This window comes from Acinonyx jubatus, chromosome F2, assembly GCF_027475565.1.
Source record: "Acinonyx jubatus isolate Ajub_Pintada_27869175 chromosome F2, VMU_Ajub_asm_v1.0, whole genome shotgun sequence".
NCBI lineage: Eukaryota > Metazoa > Chordata > Mammalia > Carnivora > Felidae > Acinonyx > Acinonyx jubatus.
In genome coordinates this window covers 66,732,220-66,752,387 of record NC_069394.1, presented here as the reverse complement: position 1 = coordinate 66,752,387, position 20,168 = coordinate 66,732,220, and the positions used below count along the sequence as shown (strand labels likewise).

The 20,168-nt window shown below is 39.1% G+C and overlaps 1 long non-coding RNA gene across 6 annotated transcripts in view; it reads right to left on the bottom strand.

The window, feature by feature from the left end:
* LOC113594681 (uncharacterized) overlaps positions 1–20,168 on the bottom strand; it is a 140,147-nt gene that overhangs the window by 73,657 nt on the left and 46,322 nt on the right. For 5 of the 6 annotated variants that reach the window (XR_008292507.1, XR_008292510.1, XR_008292509.1 and 2 more), the window contains exon 3: positions 19,788–19,890. The exons of the other annotated variant lie outside the window; for it this stretch is intronic. This is a non-coding gene — a long non-coding RNA (uncharacterized LOC113594681). The remainder of the gene's footprint in view (positions 1–19,787; positions 19,891–20,168) is intronic. 6 annotated transcript variants of the gene reach the window in all.

Genomic DNA, 20,168 nt, shown 5'->3' with positions numbered 1-20,168 from the left:
TTTGATAGCATGCCCTTTACTACCCAAAAGTGTACCCCCACACTTCCACCAGGGTTTCCTGGGATCACCTTGCAAATAAACTAGTTATCCAAGAGTCTACTTCAGAAGTAACCTAAAATACGACACAGAGTCTGTCTGATTCTAAGTCCTTATGATTATTCTTTACTCTTTACTCTTCCACACTGGGAATATGGCAATTCAGGAGAGTGACAAATGCCCAGGATGTGACATTGTTAATAATGTAGAAAAATGGTTGTTTAATACACATAGTCTTTCTTATTGGATAGTAGGCTGCTTAATGCAACGGCCTGATCTGTTTGTTATACCATTTGCACCTCTGTGGTCTGGCATATCGCTAGTGGGTCCAAAATATTTGTCACTCTTTTTATTTCCAAGGTTGATTATACACACCAGAGTTGGGGGAAAAACAGACATCCCCTTTCCTCCTCGATTATTTCTAGCCCTTTCACTGTTGACACTACATATTTTATCAGAGAGGTGATTATTCCCAGGGGTTAGAAGACCACTTTTTCATTCTGGTAGTGTGAGGAATTAGGCTTCCCTGTTACACTTCTAGATTAGGAACTCACTAAATGTGTGTTAGGCTTGAATATAAAGTACAAACTGATAACAGACACACGAAAAGATGCTCAACATCATTCAATCATCAGGGAAATACAAATCAAAACCATGATTAGATACCACCTCACACCTGTCAGAATGGCTAAATTAACAACACAAGAAACAACAGGTGTTGGTAACAATATGGAGAAAGGGGAACCCTCTTGCACTGTTGGTGGGAATGCAAACTGGTGCAGCCATTCTGGAAAACAGTATGGCGGGTCCTCAAAAAGTTAAGAAATAGGGGGCACCTGGGTGGCTCAGTGGGTTAAGTGTCTAAGTCTCGGTTTTGGCTCAGGTCATGATCTCACGTTTTGTGAGTTTGAGCCCCATGTCCTGAGTTTGAGCCTGTCTGGGATTCTTCCTCTCCCTCTCTCTCTCCCTGCCCCTTCCCCCCCCCCACCTGTCAAAATAAATAAATAAACATTTTTTAAGTTAAAAAATAGAACTACCTATGATCTAGCAACTGCCCCACTAGGTATTTATCCAAAGGATACATAAATACAGATTTGAAGGGGTACATGCACCCCAGTGTTTACAGTAGCATTATCAACAATAGCCAAGCTATGGAGTGATGAATGGATAAAGAAGATGTTTGTGTTTGTGTGTGTGTGTGCAGACACACTAACAATAGAATATTAGCCATCAAAAAGAGTGAAATCTTACCATTTGCAATAATGTGAATGAAGCCAGAGTATATTATGCTAAGTGAAATAAGTCAGAGAAAGACATACCATATGATTTCACTCACGTAGAATTTAAGAAACAAAACAGATGAACATATGTGGGGGCGGGGGGAAGAGAGAGGGAAACAAACCATAAAACACTCTTAAAGACAGAACAAACTGAGGGTTGATGGGTTGATACAGGGAGGTGGGTGGGGGATGGGCTAGATGGGTGATAGATCACTGAATTCTATTCCTAACACCAATTTTGTACTGTATGTTAATTAACTGGAATTTAAATAAAAATTTTGAAAAGAAAAAATATATACACAAGTTGAGATTAATCAAAGAAAGATGATTTGGGGTCAAGAGAAATTTATTAGAGCCGCAGTGGTCTCACAGAGAAAGAGAGAATCCCAGGTAGGCTCTGTGCTGCCAGCACAGGGCCTGACTCGGGGCTGGATGTTATGACCTGTGAGATCGTGACCTGAGCCGGTTTGAAGAGTTGGATGTTTAACCGACTGAGTCACACAGGTGCCCCTAAATCTTTAGGAACTTAATTGTGCCTTATTTTGTGTTACTTAGTGTGTTCTGCCTTGAGGACTCATAGGTGGGCACCACACAAGCTGTGGCTCTTAGAGTCCCCATTCCATTGGTGATGGCAGATTATAAACCAACAGTGATGAGAAGTACACCTGGAGAAATACAAGAAAAGTGAAGTGTTGAAAGTGTTCTGTGATTGGGAGAGGGTGGGAAGCATTCTTTCTGTGGTTTATGGGGAAGTGGAAGGGTCTGAGAGTCTTCACAGAAGGTGACAGTTGAGCTGGATTTTGAAAGACTACAAAAGTAATTTATGAGCAGAAAAAGATGAAATAGTATGGGTGGTTTTGAGGAGAGAGGTTTAACCCAACATTTGGCCTCTAAGGAGGAAAAAGAAATATTTCCCCTCAAAAGTCAAATGTTTGGAGATGCAAAGTTACTTGTTTTCCTTCTCTTAGCTTGATTCGTAACTTTTTTAAAGGTGGGCAAAAAGATGCTAGATGTCTAAGACATGCCTTGGTGACCATAAATGCTTTTATCTAATCATTCATTCATGAGACACATATATATCACACCTGCTATGTGTCCAGCACAAGGCCAAAGACAGTGAAAAGAATGCTACACTTGGCCTCAGAAGTTTCCCGGAGTTCCATTTGTTAGCTCTGTGACCTTCAGCAAATCATTTGGCCTTTCTATGAGGTAAGAAGATTGGACTAGATCACATTACTGGGATTATAAAAGTCCTGTCTAATTCTAAATGCTATTGATTCCTTGAGTCAGCCTGTATTTCCTGGGAGACTGAAGCTCGAGGCCCCTCTTCTTCACTGTGTGTTTGCCAACTCTCTCGTGAGTCTTCCCTCAGCTCCTTCTCAAACACCCCTCCTCGTTCCATAAATCTGCATACGAAAGGACCAGACAGCTGTAGCTCTCAACAGCTTTGGTTTTCATCACTGCCTGTGTCATCCTGCTTGCTGAAGCTGCTTTTTAAAGGGGCCAAGCCTCCTTTAAACAATTCTAAATATTTTTGAAGTTACGAACCAGAACACAACAAGCTTACAAATAGATAAAACAGTAGCGTTTTCCCACAGGTGGTTATACTAACAAGAGGACCTCTCTGTGGGAGCTATTCTGTGATGTTGGCTGGTCGTGGAGGGGGCCAGAGCAACACTGGAGAAGCTACGGTAATGTTAATCAGAGAAGCTCCAGGGAGAAAGTCAGCATCATGATAGGAAGGAAGAGAAAGGGAAGGAAACCCACCTTAAGAGAGGACATCCTGCCTGCCACGCACTCTGCCAGTTGTGCTATTTATATCAATTTAAATTTCCCCGCACGACCGCAAGAGTCACAACTGCGGTAAGCAATGATACTTAACTGAAAAAAGATCACTGCTAGAACAGCAAAACTACTCTGGTCTTGCTAAATATAAGGCAAAGGCAGAGGAATAGATACTCACACACTCACACTCTGTTACTCCCTGTTATAAATCTTCTTCTGTTAGCCTTACTCCCATGTCCCATCTTAGGTTATGTCACTGATTTAGAGATGATGAATTGTTCTCTGGCAGCTGAGGTAAGCATACAGGCACCAGGCATTGCAAAGAAATAGCAAGACAATAGAAACAAAACCACAAAATACATCAATGTTTTGCTTAAGATTAATACGAGATTTACATTTCAAAGTCTAAAACTCACGGTTCAAGAATGATCATTGTCTTTGACAGGACCTTGAGACACCACTGCCAGAGGCTCAGTCCTGCAACTTATACCTCTGCCTCTTCCAAGTGCTCTGAATAAATGGTATTTTCCTTTTGTGATGGTGAAATCAGAACACCTCCAAACTCTAGGCACTTCATTCATTCATTCATTCATTCATTCATTCATTCATTCATTCATTCATTTTTACCAGCAAAGAATTTTATTTGGGAACAGCAGAGAATTACAATCCAGGACACTCAAGCTACATCAAAACCATAGGTAAGTCCACAGAACAAAGGAGAGGAGACTCTTTTATTTACAAAGAAGGGAGGTAGTTGAAAGAAATTCTTGTGAACTAAAAGTCCATAGAGTAAACTGGGAGTTTGAAGTATAGTGACTTCTCATTGGCTGGCCTGTGTCTGTATCTCATTGGCTGGGCTGTTGCCAGGGCAAGAGAAAACCTTCCTTCCTACACCTGGGGTTGTAAAGGAGTATCCCCTTGCATCTCTTCCAGTTGGGTCTGCAGCTGACCAGGCGTGCTGGTCATGAGAGAGCCTCCCCCTGCTGGCTTCCCAACTCCATTCTAAGGAGGCCTTTGATTATTTTTCATATAGGTCTGGTATCATTGCAATGTATTCTAAAGAAAAAATTCTGACACCTTTTCTTGATTGATTTCCTGCCACAGAAGACAATTAATTTGGGTTTATTTGCCACCTATAAAAACAAACACCTAATGTCACAGGAGGACAGGAGTAAAAAGGGAGGCTGAGATTTTACTAAATGAAGGTGGCACCTATTGCAGTGTGCAGAAAGGAAAGGGACCAGCACCTTCCTTGTTCAGGGACACAGTATGGATGATGCCAAGGCTCAGCAGGCCAGCTGCCGAAGCAGCAGGTGGCAGGGCATGGCGTAGCCATAGGGAATGGGCATCAAATGCCTGGTGGGCATGGGCAGGTTCACATTTTCTTCCTTGGCATCTTGTTCTGGGGGGAAGGGACTGTCTCTTCTGGAAGGGCATGATGTTGATGAAAGAGTAGGGGTTGACTCTTCTTGGGACCCCAAGTGTAGTGGGCTCCACCAGTGTGTCTGTGTCTGTTCTCATCCTGATTTCACCTCCCACAGCCATCCCTCCAAGCCCCTAATCCTGCTCCACCTCTGCAGCCCCAGGATGTGCCCCAGACCCCAAACAAGGGGCACTTTATATTTCCGACACTGATATATTGTGATGTCTGACCTCTTGTTGATAACTAAATTTCACTTTTTAGTCCTTTTCATCTTGTTGTTATGCTCACTGACCTATCTCCTAAAAGAGCTGAGCCTTAGTGGAAGAAATAGTGCCATCATATTTTTTTTTAAGGAAAAGATACAGAACTTTATCAAGAGTTCAGCATTTAGAGCTATTTTTTTTTAACGTTTATTCATTTTTGAGAGATGGAAAGAGACAGAGCATGAGTGGGGGAAGGGCAGAAAGAGAGGGAAACACAGAATCTGAAGCAGGTTCTAGGCTCTGAGCTGTCAGTACAGCTCAAACCCATGGGCTCAAACCCATGGACCATGAGATCATGACCTGAGCTGAAGTCATACACTTAACCGACTAAGCCCCCCAGGTGCCCCAGCACTTAGAGCTTTTAAGAGTGATCAAGTTCAGACTCTGTTCACAGGTAAATAAAAAATATGGTCAGTCACCTATATACTTTGCTTGTATGATAACAGATATTCATGAAGGTTATAGGCTGAATGTTTCTGTCATCATTTTGTTAATGGACATCCCGTAGAATAGGACCCATGGGACAGTAGAAAAAGTATAATCTTTGGAATCTAGAGAGCTGGTTTTAAGCCCCAGCTTATCCACTTAAAAGTTGTGTAGCTTTAGTCAAATGAATTGATCTGTAGGGGCCTCAGATTTCCTTGTCTATTATCAAAAAGAAAGAGGAAGGGGTGCCTGGGTGGCTCAGTCAGTTAGGCTTCAGACTTCAGCTCAGGTCATGGTCTCACAGTTCATGGGTTCAATACCCATGTCAGGCTCTGCACTGACAGCTTGGAGCCTGGAGCCTGCTTCAGATTCTGTGCCCCTCCCCCTCAAAAATAAACATTTTTTTTTAAAAAAAGGAGGAAAAGAGAAGGTATAAAAGGAAGAAGGAGAAGAAAAGAACAAGACAAGGAAGGAAAGGAAGAAAAATAATGGGAACTAATAATATATACTCATATAATCTATAGGGTTACAACTCACAACTCATTGAAAGCAGTATATACAATGTAAAATGTTAATAAATACAGCATTATTGGTAAAAATTATACTTTAGATATTGTTAAAGTATTCTGCATATTGAAAAAAGTCCAAGAAATAAGCGATGCTTCCTAGAATAGTTAAATCATCACCTTCAGATAACAGCAGAATCTCCATCCTAGCACAACTGCAGTTTGCATTTGTTGGTGGCAGTGTAGGTCTGGCTTTCTGGGGCACTCAGCTCAAACCCACCCCCTCTAAAGAATGTCTTTTTTCATCAGCATCTTTCACAGATTACAGACTTCTAAGTTTGACTCTTCAGATTTCCTGTATCTTGAAGTCCTGCATGGGTTAGAACACTAGCCATCAGACTGTACCGTAAGTACAGTCCCATTGACAACAGCCCCTGAACTGAAATAGTACCTGGTGAGTGTATGGTGACTGTCTCACTGCACACTGGAGCTGTTAGTTCTGGTTTGGTATTTGGTAAAGAGAATATGAATCAGGACATGGAGTCTTGCAATAAAGAGGAACTAATGGAGGTAATTAGGAAAGAACACCTGTCGGTGAGAAATTGCAACCTCTACATTGGCCATAGCCAGCCATTGCTCCCAATTGTTATTCACAACAATGGAGAGCCTCTGGACTGTGAATGTGAGCAATGATGGACGGCAATAAAATTTGCAAATGAGTTTTCACATTGTCTAATAAAATTCTATGACTTTGTCAATCTGTGTTGACACAGACCTACACAGGACTAGATGATAAAACGTTGTAATGGGAAGCTAATTGTTTCCTCAGGTTTATGCATTTGTCTTTTATTTCTATGGTTCTAGATGCAAATTCTGGCTTTCTTATAAATGACCATGAGGATAGAAGTCAATTCTGAGTCCCTAGTGGTCAAATACCCTATTGCCCAAACCATTTCATGACAAGCAGGGCTACAAATGGGCAGCAAAATGAAAGCCCCAACACATAAATCTGAATTCAGGGGTATGTGGAATCAGGGTAGCCTCAAACATGGCTCAGAATTGTGTATTTTATTTTCTTCCCTGTTTTTCAATTCAAGTATCATTAACATACAGTGTTTTATATTGATTTCAAGTGTACAAGAGAATGATTCAACAATTCTATACATTTCTCAGTGCTCATTGAGATAAATATACTCTTAATCCCCTTCATCTATTACCCCCACCCACACACCTTCCCTCTGGCAACCACCAGTTTGTTCTCTCTATATAAGAGTCTGTTGCATTTCTATACACTAATGATGAAGTAGCAGGAAATGAAATAAGAAAACAATGCCATTTATAATTGCACCAAAAATAGTATCTGGGGCACCTGGTGGCTCAGTTGGTTGAGCATCTGACTCTTGATTTTGGCTCAGGTCATGATCTCACACTTTTGAGATGGAGCCCTGTGTAGGGCTCTGTGCTGACAGCCAGAGGCTGCTTGGGATTCTCTCTCTCCCTCTCTCTCTGCCCATCCCCATTCATGCTTGTTCTCTCTTTCTCTAAATAAATAAATAAACATTTAAAAAAAATACCTAAGAGGGGTGCCAGGGTAGCCCAGTCAGTTAAGCGTCTGACTTCAACTCAAGTCATGATCTCACAGCTTGTGGGTTTGAGCCCTGTGTCGGGCTCTGTGCTGACAGCTCAGAGCCTGGATCCTGCTTCAGATTCTGAATTTCCCTGCCCTTCCCCCACTCACACTCTGTCTCTCTCTCCTTAAAAAGTAAATAAACATTAAAAAAATTAAAAAAAAATACCTAGGAATAAACTTAACCAATAAAGTGAATGTTCTGTTCTGAAAACTATTTTAAAAAAAAATGATGAAAGACATTGAAGATGACAAATTGGAAAAATATTCCATGCACATGGATTAGGAGAACAAATATTGTTAAAATATTCATATGACCCAAAGCAATTTACAGATTTAATGCCATCCCTATCAAAATACCAGCAACATTTTTCACAGAACTAGAACAAATTATCCTAACATTGGTATGGAACCACAAAAGATCCCTAATTGCCAAAGCAACCCTGAAAAGGAATAAAGCTGGAGGTAACGCAATCCCAGATTTCAATATATACTACAAAGCTATAGTCGTCAAAACAGTATGATACTGACATAAAAAGAGACACAGATCAATAGAACAGAATTGAGAGTTCCAAAATAAACCTATGTTTTTATGGTCAATTAACAACTAAGGAAGCAAGAACATACAATGGGAAAAAGATAGTCTCTTCAACAAATGGTGTTGGGAAAACTGGACAGCTACATGCCAAAGAATGAAATTGGACCACTTTCCTACCCATAAACAAAAATAAACTCAAAATGGATTAACGACTCGAATGTGAGAACAGTGCATTGTAAGTAAGCTAATAAACAAAAATTGGATACTGTCACAGAAGTTTTAGATTAAGGATTGCTTTATACCTGTTCCAAAGATGCCATCTTAAAAAAAAAATAAATAAGAGCAAAGAACATTTTACGCTTAAATTAGCCTCAGAAAATAACATTTTAAAAGTTTATTTCAATTCACAAATAGCTTTGGAAGTTGTAACCTGGGAAATGGAAGTGGGGAATAAAAGCGAAAATTCACAAAAGAAGACTGTTTTTGCAGATATACCTCATATTTATTTGCCTTTACATGTTCAGCAAGAAACAGCTGAAACAAACAAATAATTGTGGAGGGAAAGGGGAGCAAGGGGAAAAGGAAATTATATCTATATACACATAAGCTCTATGTGGTCAAAAAAATTTGTTTAGTTTACTTGATGGTTACCAGAAGGGAGGTGGGTGGGAGGGATGAGTTAAATAGGTGACAGGGATTAAGGAGTGCACTTGCTGTGATGAGCACCAGGTGTTGTAGGGAAGTACTGAATCATTATATTGCACACCTGAAACTAATATTATACTGTATGTTAACTAACTGGAATGTAAATAAACTTAAAAAAATTTGTTTACTTTGCTACTCTACTCCCATTGGCTAGAACAGGGCAAGCTTATAATAAATGTTTGGTAAATATTTCCTAAATAAAAACAGCATATCAAGTTTTGTCTTGTTGATTAGTAGACAAGATGTTCATCTAAGTTATCATTTTTAATGCAGCCTCAAAAACTATAAAATTGACAACTCTCTTAAGTGTTCATTCATTGAACATCCCACAAGCATGGACACACAAATATAGTATAGCTACCTAGTCATTTTCTATATTAAAGGTGAGAGGAAACATTATCTATTGAAACAACTACCCACTAATGTCTGCTTACTAAGTATGTATGTATTGCACTTTACTTGGAAAAGTCCTTTATTGATCTTTGCTCCATTTCTCTGAGATAGTAATTGAGGGTTAATTATACTTTCTTCTAGACTGTCTCATAGAGGCTTATGGAATTAAAGCTAGTAGCATATTTTGGATTTCTGGAAATAAATTAACATAATAATGATTTTAGAAATAAAAATTTAAAAATTGAGAGAAAATCACACTCAGATTTCACAGACACTTAAATCTCATTAGCATCAGTTTTGAAAGCATTTTAACCAATGGAACCATAGTTCACAAGTAAATATAAATCAAGTGTAGAAGCCAAAATTACTTCTAATTTCTTATTCTCCTTTTGTGCCAAAATATATTCAAAATCAAAGGATAAATTTATGGGATACTTAAGTCTGTGAGTCAGGAAAGACTCAAAGTTCTTGAGTAAATTAACTATGTTGTAGGACAGAAGAATATTTTGTGTAGGATTTTCACAGAGGATTTTTAAAAACATTTAACAATTAAGATAACAAAAAACATATGACAAATTATCTTAAGTAAAAATAAATATGCTAATACTATAACAAGACATGAATGCATATGATATATATAATATATAATTTTCACTGTGGTTGGAATTTATAAAAGTGAAAATTTGGAAAATTTATACACAGACTCTCATTAAGGGAGGTTAAGTGATGACAGGTTCTTGGAAAGAAAGAACTGGCAAAGGTTCTCAGCCCAGCCCCCTTCCAGATTATAAAAGACAATGAGGTGCCCCCTGAATCAAAGAGGAAAAGTAAGTCTCTTGAATCCAATCAGCACTTAGAGAAATCTCTCAGCACTTCTGAAGACCTCTCTTTGTGGGTTCCTTTCCAATTTCTCTGGACAGGCAGATGAACATTAAATTATGGAGAAAGGGAGAAATACATTCAGTATGTTGGCCTGGAAGACAGTCGCCACATGAGTGCTTACAGAAGGCAGGTCAGGAATATGAAAAGAGTGCCCCACCTGGGCATGGTGGGGGCTGGCCCAGACCAAAATTGCCCAGACTATAAATCCAACAGGATTTGCCTGGCCTGTACTCTTTGGCAGCCCTGCCTTGAAATGCAATATCCGGTCAAAGATAAGGTGACTCTTTATTCCTATGAAGAGAGATTCCAAAATGGTGGAGATACATATTCAGAGCAGCTAGAAGAACACCGCCTTGAGAACAAAGTCCCTCCTCATCCTACCCAACTAACAAGATGCCACTTGCATGTTTCTCCTTTACGCCTACAAGGTGACCAGTGCTTTCTATGAAGGCTCTAAAACTTCGTCATCACACATAAGAATAAAGTTCACAAGCATTTGTCTTTTCTAGCATCTCAAAAAGCTCTTACTCAGGCACAAAACTTACTCTCTAAACATAGCTATGATCATGTCACCCTCTTATGTAAAAACCACAGGAATACTTGCCACTCGTTGAGGAACCATATGCCTTCATACATGAAGGCTTTCGCACAGGATGTATCTCCTGACTGAGACACCTTTCTCAACCTCAAGGCAGCCCAAATGGCCTCTCTTCCTGAGATCTTCATCAACACACATTTCCTCCCCTGCCCAGGTTCAGCAATGCCTCATCCTGAGTGTACATATAGCACTTTGCATCTATCCCTATCCTATCTGAATTCTATCTGAATTCAAAAATTTATTTATGTGTTTAAATAATAGCTCTATTGGGGCGCTTGGGTGGCTCAGTCGGTTGAGCGTCCGACTTCGGCTCAGGTCATGATCTCACAGTTCGTGAGTTCGAGCCCCACATCTGGCTCTGTGCTGATGGCTCAGAGCCTGGAGTCTGCTTCGGATTCTGTGTCTCCCTCTCTCTCTCTCTGCCCCTCTGCCGCGCACGCTCTGACTCTCTCTCTCAAAAATAAACAAACATTAAAAAGATTAAAATAATAGCTCTATTTACTAACTTGATATGACCTTGAGCAAGTTATTTTACCTCTCTTGGTCTCAGTTTTCTGATTGTAAAATTAGGAGGTGGAATAGTTAGTCACAGTTATATTTTGATACATTGTTCTTGGTCCTATGTTAGACTTTTAGAATAAAGTGGTGAACAAGACTAGAGTTTTTCCCTCCTCATCTTATATCCTACTAAAATGGAGAAGATGACTAAACACATAACAAACATGAAACTTCAGATACCATTGGGAAGTGCCACGATGAAAATAAAAGAAGGTGATGCTACAGATGGTGACAGGGAGGGAGCTTCTCTTGCCAAGGTGGAAGGGGAAGGCCTCTCAGAGGAAGGGAAACTTGAGTTGAGAATGGAACTGGGAATAGATGGAGCCTTTGTACCCACATTCCAAGTAGAAGACACATCAAAGAAAGACCCTATAGCAGGCATGATCTGCATGGGTGCAAAGAAGATGAAGCCGACAGCAGTGACTGTGGTCAGTTAAACATGGGGGTGGGGAAAGGTGAGGTCAGACACATGAGCAAGTGGCAGATCACATGGGACCTTGAAGGAGTTTGAGACTGATTCTGCTACAACAGTAAAACATCAGACAATTTTAAGCAGTTGACATAATTTGCTTTATACTTTAGAATGATCAATCTGGCTACTATAAGGTGGAAGGATTTTGTGGGAACAGGTAGAAGATGAAGAGCAATTTAGGAAGATATTTCGATAATATAGGTGAGTGATGCAGCAGCTTGGACAGTGTTGCAGCAGTGAAATTATAGAAGAGTTAAAATGAATCACCCAAGCTACTAGAGTAAAGGGTGAAAAAAATAAATTAATCAAGAACGATTGCTAAGTGTCGAGCCTGAGCAGCTGGATGAACATGGAGGTGGAGAAGGCCTGGGCAAAAGAGTATATTTGACTGTAGAGGTTTCAGCCTTGTTAAGACTGAGGAATCACTGGACATCTGAATGAGGATGCAAAATGGGCTGTGGACTAGATGAGTTTAGAGCTCACAGGAGAGGAACTGGGAGTTGGCTCTTGAATCCGTTGTCTCCTCTTGAGAACCATCAGAATGTTGACAAAAAAAGCCATGAAATTAAATGAATTTGCCTAGAAAAGAGTGAATGTAGAGAAAATGTAAGAGCTGAAGAGAAAATGCTAGGGCCTGCCAATATGTTGATCGAGAATAAAGCACCAGTAAAAGATGCAGAGTAAGTGAAGAGGAAGTGAGGTAGGAAAAAAGGAACAGGCATATGTGGTGTCCTAGCTCTGGATTAAGAATGTGGTCCAAGAAGAGAGGCAAACATTTGCTGTTGAATGAATGAGAGACTACTGAACATTGGCTTTGACAAGAGGTAGGTCATTGTTTTATTAGGCTTCTTAGGAACTATAATGTCTGACAGTTCTGAGAGCCTCGTTGATATTCGTGGTCATAAAATGAGTTTCAACTATCCTGATGGTGTCATTTTCTCCATTACTGTTCAGCTACCCTGGTTAAGGTAAGGCAGGATGAACTGTTGAGTTTAATCAGGATATAGGCTTGCTTGGCAGAAAGTCAGAATAGGTTAAAGTTTCTGCTGATATCTAAAGATTCACAAAATAAAACTGAAGTTTTATTTTATTTGAATCTAAAATATCAAATGAACTTTTTAAACTACCCTTTCATAAAATTATCCAAATTAAGGTAATTTATGACTGCATACAAAATTTTGACAAGGAAGCAATGAGAAGAGGGATTTTTAGCTATCTTGCATGTTACTAAAATTACAAATATTGGACTAAGAATATGGATTATTAATCCAAAACAAACAGCATGGTTATTCTTTCAATATTTTCCACTTATATTTGGCTTCCCTTCCTTTTCCAGTTTCAATCCTTGGGAAATTTAACAGAATGGATTCTGGGGGAGGTGGGTGACAGGATGGGCTAAACAGGTGATGGACATTAAGGAGGGCACTTATTGGGATGAGTGCTGGGTATTATATGTAAGTGATGGACTACTGGGTTCTACTCCTGAAACTAATACTACACGGTATGTTAACTAACTTGAATAAATAAAATTTTTTAAAAAGAATAGATGACAGGAAAAAAAATAAAAAGAATGGACAGGACTTGATGTCCTGCCAAGTGTGGCCAAGAAATATCCGATGTCACAGTTAGAGTTGCCATAAAAATTCTTTTAAAATAAGACAAACACAAGGAATTTATATATTAATAGAAATTATTTATCCCAGTGAATAATTCAAAGATTAGCTATTCCCCTAAACTCTGACATCTTATAGAAGGCAGCATTTGTCTTTTTTTTGTTTCATTTTAGGAAAATCTAAAATTAAAACCTACTTTAAATTCTAAAAATAAGTGGTTTAACTCCTGAAAATTTATTCACTCACATTTTAAACTCCAACATACATATTTCTAGACTTGTAAACATATTTGCATTCTTTTAAATTTAAATAGAAATAGATTTGTTAAAATCCGGTTCTCTGAAATGTTCAGGAGAATATCATCTGGCTTGATTTTTATAAATTACATGTAATGTTCTTAATAAAATACTATGGAATACATGCTACTTTGGAACAAGAATTAATGATTGAACTCTTTTCTCACAGACCATTAATTTTTTCACAGTGTCCACGCAGTGGACAAAAATAAGTAGCTGTCAGTTTCAGTATGAAGCAGTGTTTAACTCTTGCTAAATTCATTTTGTCATAATAAAGAAAACCAACTTGAATCCCAAACATTACAAGTGACAAAACATTTTAAGGAGTGTTCATTTTGTATGTAGACTGCACCTGAAGTACTCTGCTTTAATCTAAATGAAAAAGCCAAAGTGGAGTCAAAAGTTATTTACTGTTGCTTCTTCCTTGACATTTCTAACAGGACGTAACAAGCTGGTAAAAAGGGAAGTCTGGACAGACAGGCCTCCCTATGCGTGCATTCAGTGAGCTCCAGCAGTATTCCTCACACAGGGCCAACAGCAGCAGCATCTCAACAAGAATAACAGCAATGCCTTGCATTTATACAATGCTTTCTAGTTTACAAAGTGCTTTTCATATTGGGTTTGTTTCTTTTAATGAGAGGGAAAGTTATGTGGAGGATTTTATTCCCTTAGAATACAGGAGACTTTTGGCAAGATTTTGAATCTTTCCTCTGTGGCCAATTAGTGACAATTCCACTTTTGCAAGACAGCCGTCTCCCTGTCCAATTTGACAAGGCAAAGCAAGAAGACTGGCACTGAATTCGATGCCAACAGTAGTTCAAAATCTCACCACCATCAAAATAGGAATTCGGATGCAAAATTCCAGGGCTTGCTTACTAGGCTCTGGCCGCCACAGAGGCTGAACCATAACCAGAGTCCGCTTCTGAAAGAAGCAGGTCGATGGCAGAGTAATTGGTATAATATCTCTGCAGAGGAAGTCTGGCAACACGGTATGATGAATGCAAAATTGCACAATTGTGTAATCACGTGCATACCATTATGTTTGCTTCAACCTTGTTTATAGCAGGAAAAAAATAGAAATGATGATATTAATCAATAGGCAGTGAGTTGACAATAGTTAACTGGAGTACTATGTAACCAATAATGAAAATACAACAGAATGCCATCTGGGGATGGATAGAGTAGACCAGAGAGTGTAGGACCTTGTAGGCTATGATAATGCAGAATTTGGACTTTTTCTCAATGTAAATTAGAAAGCCACTGGAGATTTTTGAACATAGGAGGGACAGGATTTGACTTACATCTTCAAAAGATCGCTCTGACTCAGGGTTGGAAAGAGACCAGCAGGACTGTGGGAGGAAGAGACGAGGATGTGCCAGGGGAGGGTTATCATGACTTAGAGCAGGTACTACCAGCAGGGACAGTGGGGAAAAGAACCTAAAGTCTACAAACAGTGAAGGTCAGGAAAACAGGATTCTCTAATACATTGGACATTGGGTGTGTGAAAAATTAGAGTCAAGGAGGACCCTCAGGCTCTGATTAAAGAGATGTGTTTATGCACGAGTAAACCAAAGCACAGGAAAACGCACCCTCAAAATAACAGGGTTGTTGCTGAGTAATTGGTTTAGAGAAGATCTTTATTTTCATCTTTATACTTTTGTTTGGGATTATGCAAGGAACATGTGTTACTTCAATAATTTAAAAGCTATTTAAAAAAAAATAAACTAATGCCAAAGAGAATGAGAAAAAATTTGCCCTGGTATGTATTTCTTTGGTCAGCCACCCCTTGATGCATGACAATCAAACCCCACAGAGTAGCAAGCAACAATTCTGGAATATGAAACAATATCTGACCCCCAACCTGCCCAGTTTTAGGATTCATAGCAAGTTGCATCTCTTTATCTGTGTCTTTTCTAACTGAAGGAGAGAATTCACTAGGGCCTCCCACACAATGAACCTGAAGATTAACACCACGGAGTCAGCACACCTGCCAACCAAACCACATAAGTAAACCTCCATCTGTGTAGTGAAATGACTCATTCTTATTCTCATTAACCCTCAGAGTTAGCATATTTGAGCCTACCTCTCTTTCAAAATTTTTATTTTGTTTATATTTTCATAGGCCTTATGACATACATACTTTTTTTTTGGTAAACCACTTTGAATACTTTTTTAAACATGTGGGGTAAAAATAAATGCATACATAAACACTTGGATGTTTTTTTCTGCACACCCCCCCCCCGTTCCAGGTATATGTGCATGATTTCTGTCTTATTCAAAATCATGCTCTTCATTCCCCAAACTGCCTCCCTCCTTACTGCATGGTTGTCAGAAGTCATGAGCAGACCCATGCAGTTAAGAAAAATACTCATGTAAAGATCTGTATACAGCGCTGAGCCATTTGGAGAAAAGGTACAGGCACATCTAACACACAAATAACGCACTGGCCCTGAGGAGCCATGTATGAACGTGGACAGATACTTCTTCAGCAGACACTCAGCACAATGAGCATGGGTGTACCTCTGCATGCGAATCTCTTCATTCAGCAGTGGAGATTAACAAAACGTAATTGTTCCCCCCATATTGTGACACAACGCACTACAAGATGAACAAAATTGCTTTCGTGGCAGTGGTAGGTCTTCAAGCACTATATAGGAAGACTCCTGATGTCTTGCATAACACCAGATCCCTCCTGTTTCCTCACACATTCCTTCTCCACTGCAGCTGCACTGTTCACTTTCTGTCCTTCAACATGTGCGTGCCTGAAACCCAATGAATCGATGGTGACTGCAAGCTGTGTTTCTCCCCAGCTACTTATGATGGGGACTTTTGCATTTCTAGCTCATCTCATGGCGAATATTCGAACACTTGGAATTTAAGCGTGCAGTCTGTGCATGTACTAAGCATGTGGCTTTCTGCATATGTCTGCACATCATTTTTCAGGAAACTCTATTTCACACTACACCAGCTTGATGAGTAGCTGTTGTTCACACCCACTGAGAAATAACTCCATGTGAGAATAATACCTTTACAACTTTGAAATGTCCTCAGACAGACTTCTCATCTCCAGGCCATCAACCTGCTGTGAACTCTCATCTTGACTTTTCACACTTACAGGCAACAGTCATGCAACATACTGTCAAACAATATGAAGGTTTGAGGAAACGTGAAGGAGTGCAAAATTAAATCAGAGCCTCAACATCTTTTTAGTTCAGTGTGATTTTTATAATTAAAAGAAGTCCGCTACATATACAACTATATTCGAACCCAGGGTCAACTTAAAATTTCCACTCTGTCTTCGAAGCGTGTTTACATTTCTGATCCCCATCTATATTCTGTTTGTTGAAAGTTGGTGTATGAACTCAGCATCTGAAGTCCCTGTCCTCAAGATGCTTTCTACCTACATCTTCCTTGAAGTAAGTATTCCTGGTCAAAAATCTCAATCTTTACTTTAAGCCATAATTACTATGATACCAAGGAAACTGAAAGCCAGTGTGTGTATGGTTCCAACGAACTGAATTTTCTCTTTGAGAACCATCCAGAAATAATTTTACCAATCCTGTTTGTTAAAAACCCAGAAAAATGTAGGCATTCAATAAATATGTTATAGGAAAATATAAATAAGCAACTCTTTCATTCCACAAATAATCACTGAGCCCCTGAGATGTACCAGACTGTGTTGTGTTGCATATTCAAAAGTGAATCTAATGTGAATCTGGACCTAAAAGAAATCCACTCATGCTCAGTAGAAGAGCTGACAGGTTGATTATACTTTCCCTAATTCAGCAGGAACATTTTTTAAGAAGGGCTAAAATATACACATCAAACCTCTCATTAATTTTTAGTTAACCAGAAAGTTCAGCCTAGTGAAAACCAGCTCACTCTTAGTGCTTAATGCTTTCAGGAATGCCCAACTTGCTCAACATCTGGAACTCAGTTCAATCTGACAGATTTATTGAGTGAAAATCTAGACTCTGCACAGGCCAGGCCCTGGGGATGCAAGATGGGAAGAAAGAGGCTGGGAGGAAGAAGAATGAGTTAATGATAGTCCACCCCCAATCCTGGGATGGAAAAGTGAGCTAAGAAGTGTAAGAGGAACAATAGAAGAATATATGAGATATGGGAGCTGATCGTGGGGGTGACAGAAAGTGACAGGGCACAGGGGAGTGCATTGGGGAGGCTTCTTCCATATGGGGATGCAAACTTAGAAGGTCTGAATGGGCTGGGCCACTGGGAGACTGAGTTGATTAAGCTTTTGACTCTTGGTTTTGGCTCAGATCATGATCTCACAGTTTGTGAGTTTGAGCCCCACATCACGATCTGTGCTGTCAGTGTGGAGCCTGCTTGAGATTCTCTCTCTCCCTCTCTCTCTCTCTCTTTGCCCCTCTGCTGCTCACTCTCTTTGTCTCTCTCTCCCAAAAATAAATAAATAAAAATTTTTTTAATTAAAAAAAGAAGAAGGTCTAATGGGTACTAACCCAAGACATCTTCTAGAAGTTGTTCTTAAAATTCCCAGTGTCAGTTTGTTTCCTTTTCATTTGTCCCTATCCTAAAAGGTCAGTAAAAGGAAAATATAATAAGCCAAATCTTCTGAGTAGCTTTATTCTCTTTAGTAAAAGTTGTCATAATTATACATCTTTAATCTCTGTATTTACAAGATGTTTTTGATGTAAATTATAGTTTGGATGGGAAACTAAAAGAATTGTGTGTGTATGTGTATACATAAAATACACATCCTTGACTAGATAGGAACATCCTTGACTAGATATTTGCTTATATTTGCTGTTAAACATTTAAATAATTATCGATGCCAAATATTAATAAGAATAGTTTCACCTCTAATTTAGAATTTGTACATAAAGTTTAAGAAATGGCATATGGAAACATATAGCCTTGGGACATATGTGGCCAACAAATGAATGGAATAAGCCTCATGGCACAATCACTATAAGACTTGCTTCTAGATAATGTTTCTTTCAAATTTCTCAACAGGAGTGACATTTTCTTCCCCAGCTTAGCTTGGGAAAATGTTTTAACGTACTTTATGATACATGAGTAGACACGTATCTCAGGAAAATGAAACTAGTTATCATCATTTATGAGTTTAAGAAAGCCATGTAAGGTAAAGAGAACCAAATTTCGCAATTAAAAATTAAACCAGTGAAATTTCATAATAGTAAAAACTGAGACACTGTATGAAATGGTCATAATGTAGTCTACAAGTCTTACGAAACTCAGCATGTGAGCTGTTTTACCTGTGAAAGATTTCCAAATGAACTCTGCACACCAGGATGGAAAGTGAGCCAGGAACCATGATGCCATTTGCCTGTTGCCTCTCCACTAGTATTACCAGCCTCAGTACAGCCAGAGAGACAAGAAATGGTAGGTGTCTAAGACATCCCTATTAACTGACTAATAAACTCTTTGACTAAGTTCACCAATAGTTATGTCCCCTAAAAAAAAGCAACAAAATGTGGGGCTCCTGGGTGGCTCAGTCAGTTAAATATCCGACTCTTGATTTCAGCTCAGGTCATGATCTCATGGTTCATAGTATCGAACCCCACATCAGGCTCTGTGCTGATGGTGTGGAGCCTGCTTGGGATTCTCTCTCTCCCTGTCTCTCTGCCCCTCCCCCGCTCATGTGCACACACTTGCTCTCTCTCTCTCTCTTTCTCTCTCTCAAAAATAAATAAGTAAATTTAAAAAATAAAATAAAAATAAAACAACAAAATGAAAATACAAACTTTCCCATTAGAAATATAGAGATACCAGGTACTTCATGAAACAAGTGATTCTACTAAACAGATTCTCCTCTTGTACTTAGATCTATTGACCCCCAAAGGCATGAAGGAAATAATTATGAGACAATAATTCTCTTAAAATTCTCAATGCTCCTTATTAGTCCTTCTGTGGTAGGAGTGAATTATCAATTTTTCTCAAAGGAGTCATAGAAAAATTTCCAGTAAAAAATTTTTGAGAACTCAGAGTGGGTCAGGTAGAAGTAAAGGGCAGTATTGGCTGGTTTCAGTTTCTGAGTTACTTATCTACAATTGATGGTTGTGATAAAACCTGTCCATTAGAGCAGGATGTCAACATGATCCTCTTTTCTAATATTTAGCTTTTAACAAAGATTGATCACAAATTTTTCTTTAGACAATTTTGTAAAATAATCCAGAAATTTTTAGCTAACAGACACTCACTAAGAAACTTCTCTTGCTCAGCACTGTGTGGGGTGGTGGGATATACAGCAGTGAGTGGGTTGATTGGCACTCTGCTCTCAGCAAGCATCCGATGGGACTGCTAGGCACTCATGGCCACCACTAGATCTTTACTGTATTAGTATTTAGAAAAAATACCCTTGCTTGTAAACGAAGGGTTTGACTTACCTGTCACCTCTTTCCAGCTCTAAGTTCCTTTTATTCCTTTGACACTAGGAATGTGCACAGTGCTGGAGATATAGATGATTAGCTCATCAAATGATTAGCTTGCCTTCAGGGAGTTGAAGAACCAGGAAGACCAGAAAATATGTATCAATCCAAGAAAGTATCTGTTCTATTCCATAATTTGGAAAATGAGAAATTCCCTCTCTCTTTCCAATCTGTCATTCATCTCTGCTTACCCCTTCTTTTATTCTGATTGATTACAAAACCTGCACTTTGGTTATAGGGACATAAATTAATAGAATTACTGTGCTAAAGATTACTCCCAGTAAATGATTCTTGCATCTGCAGGGTTTTTCTCCCAATCTATTCCTATGAGTTATTTCA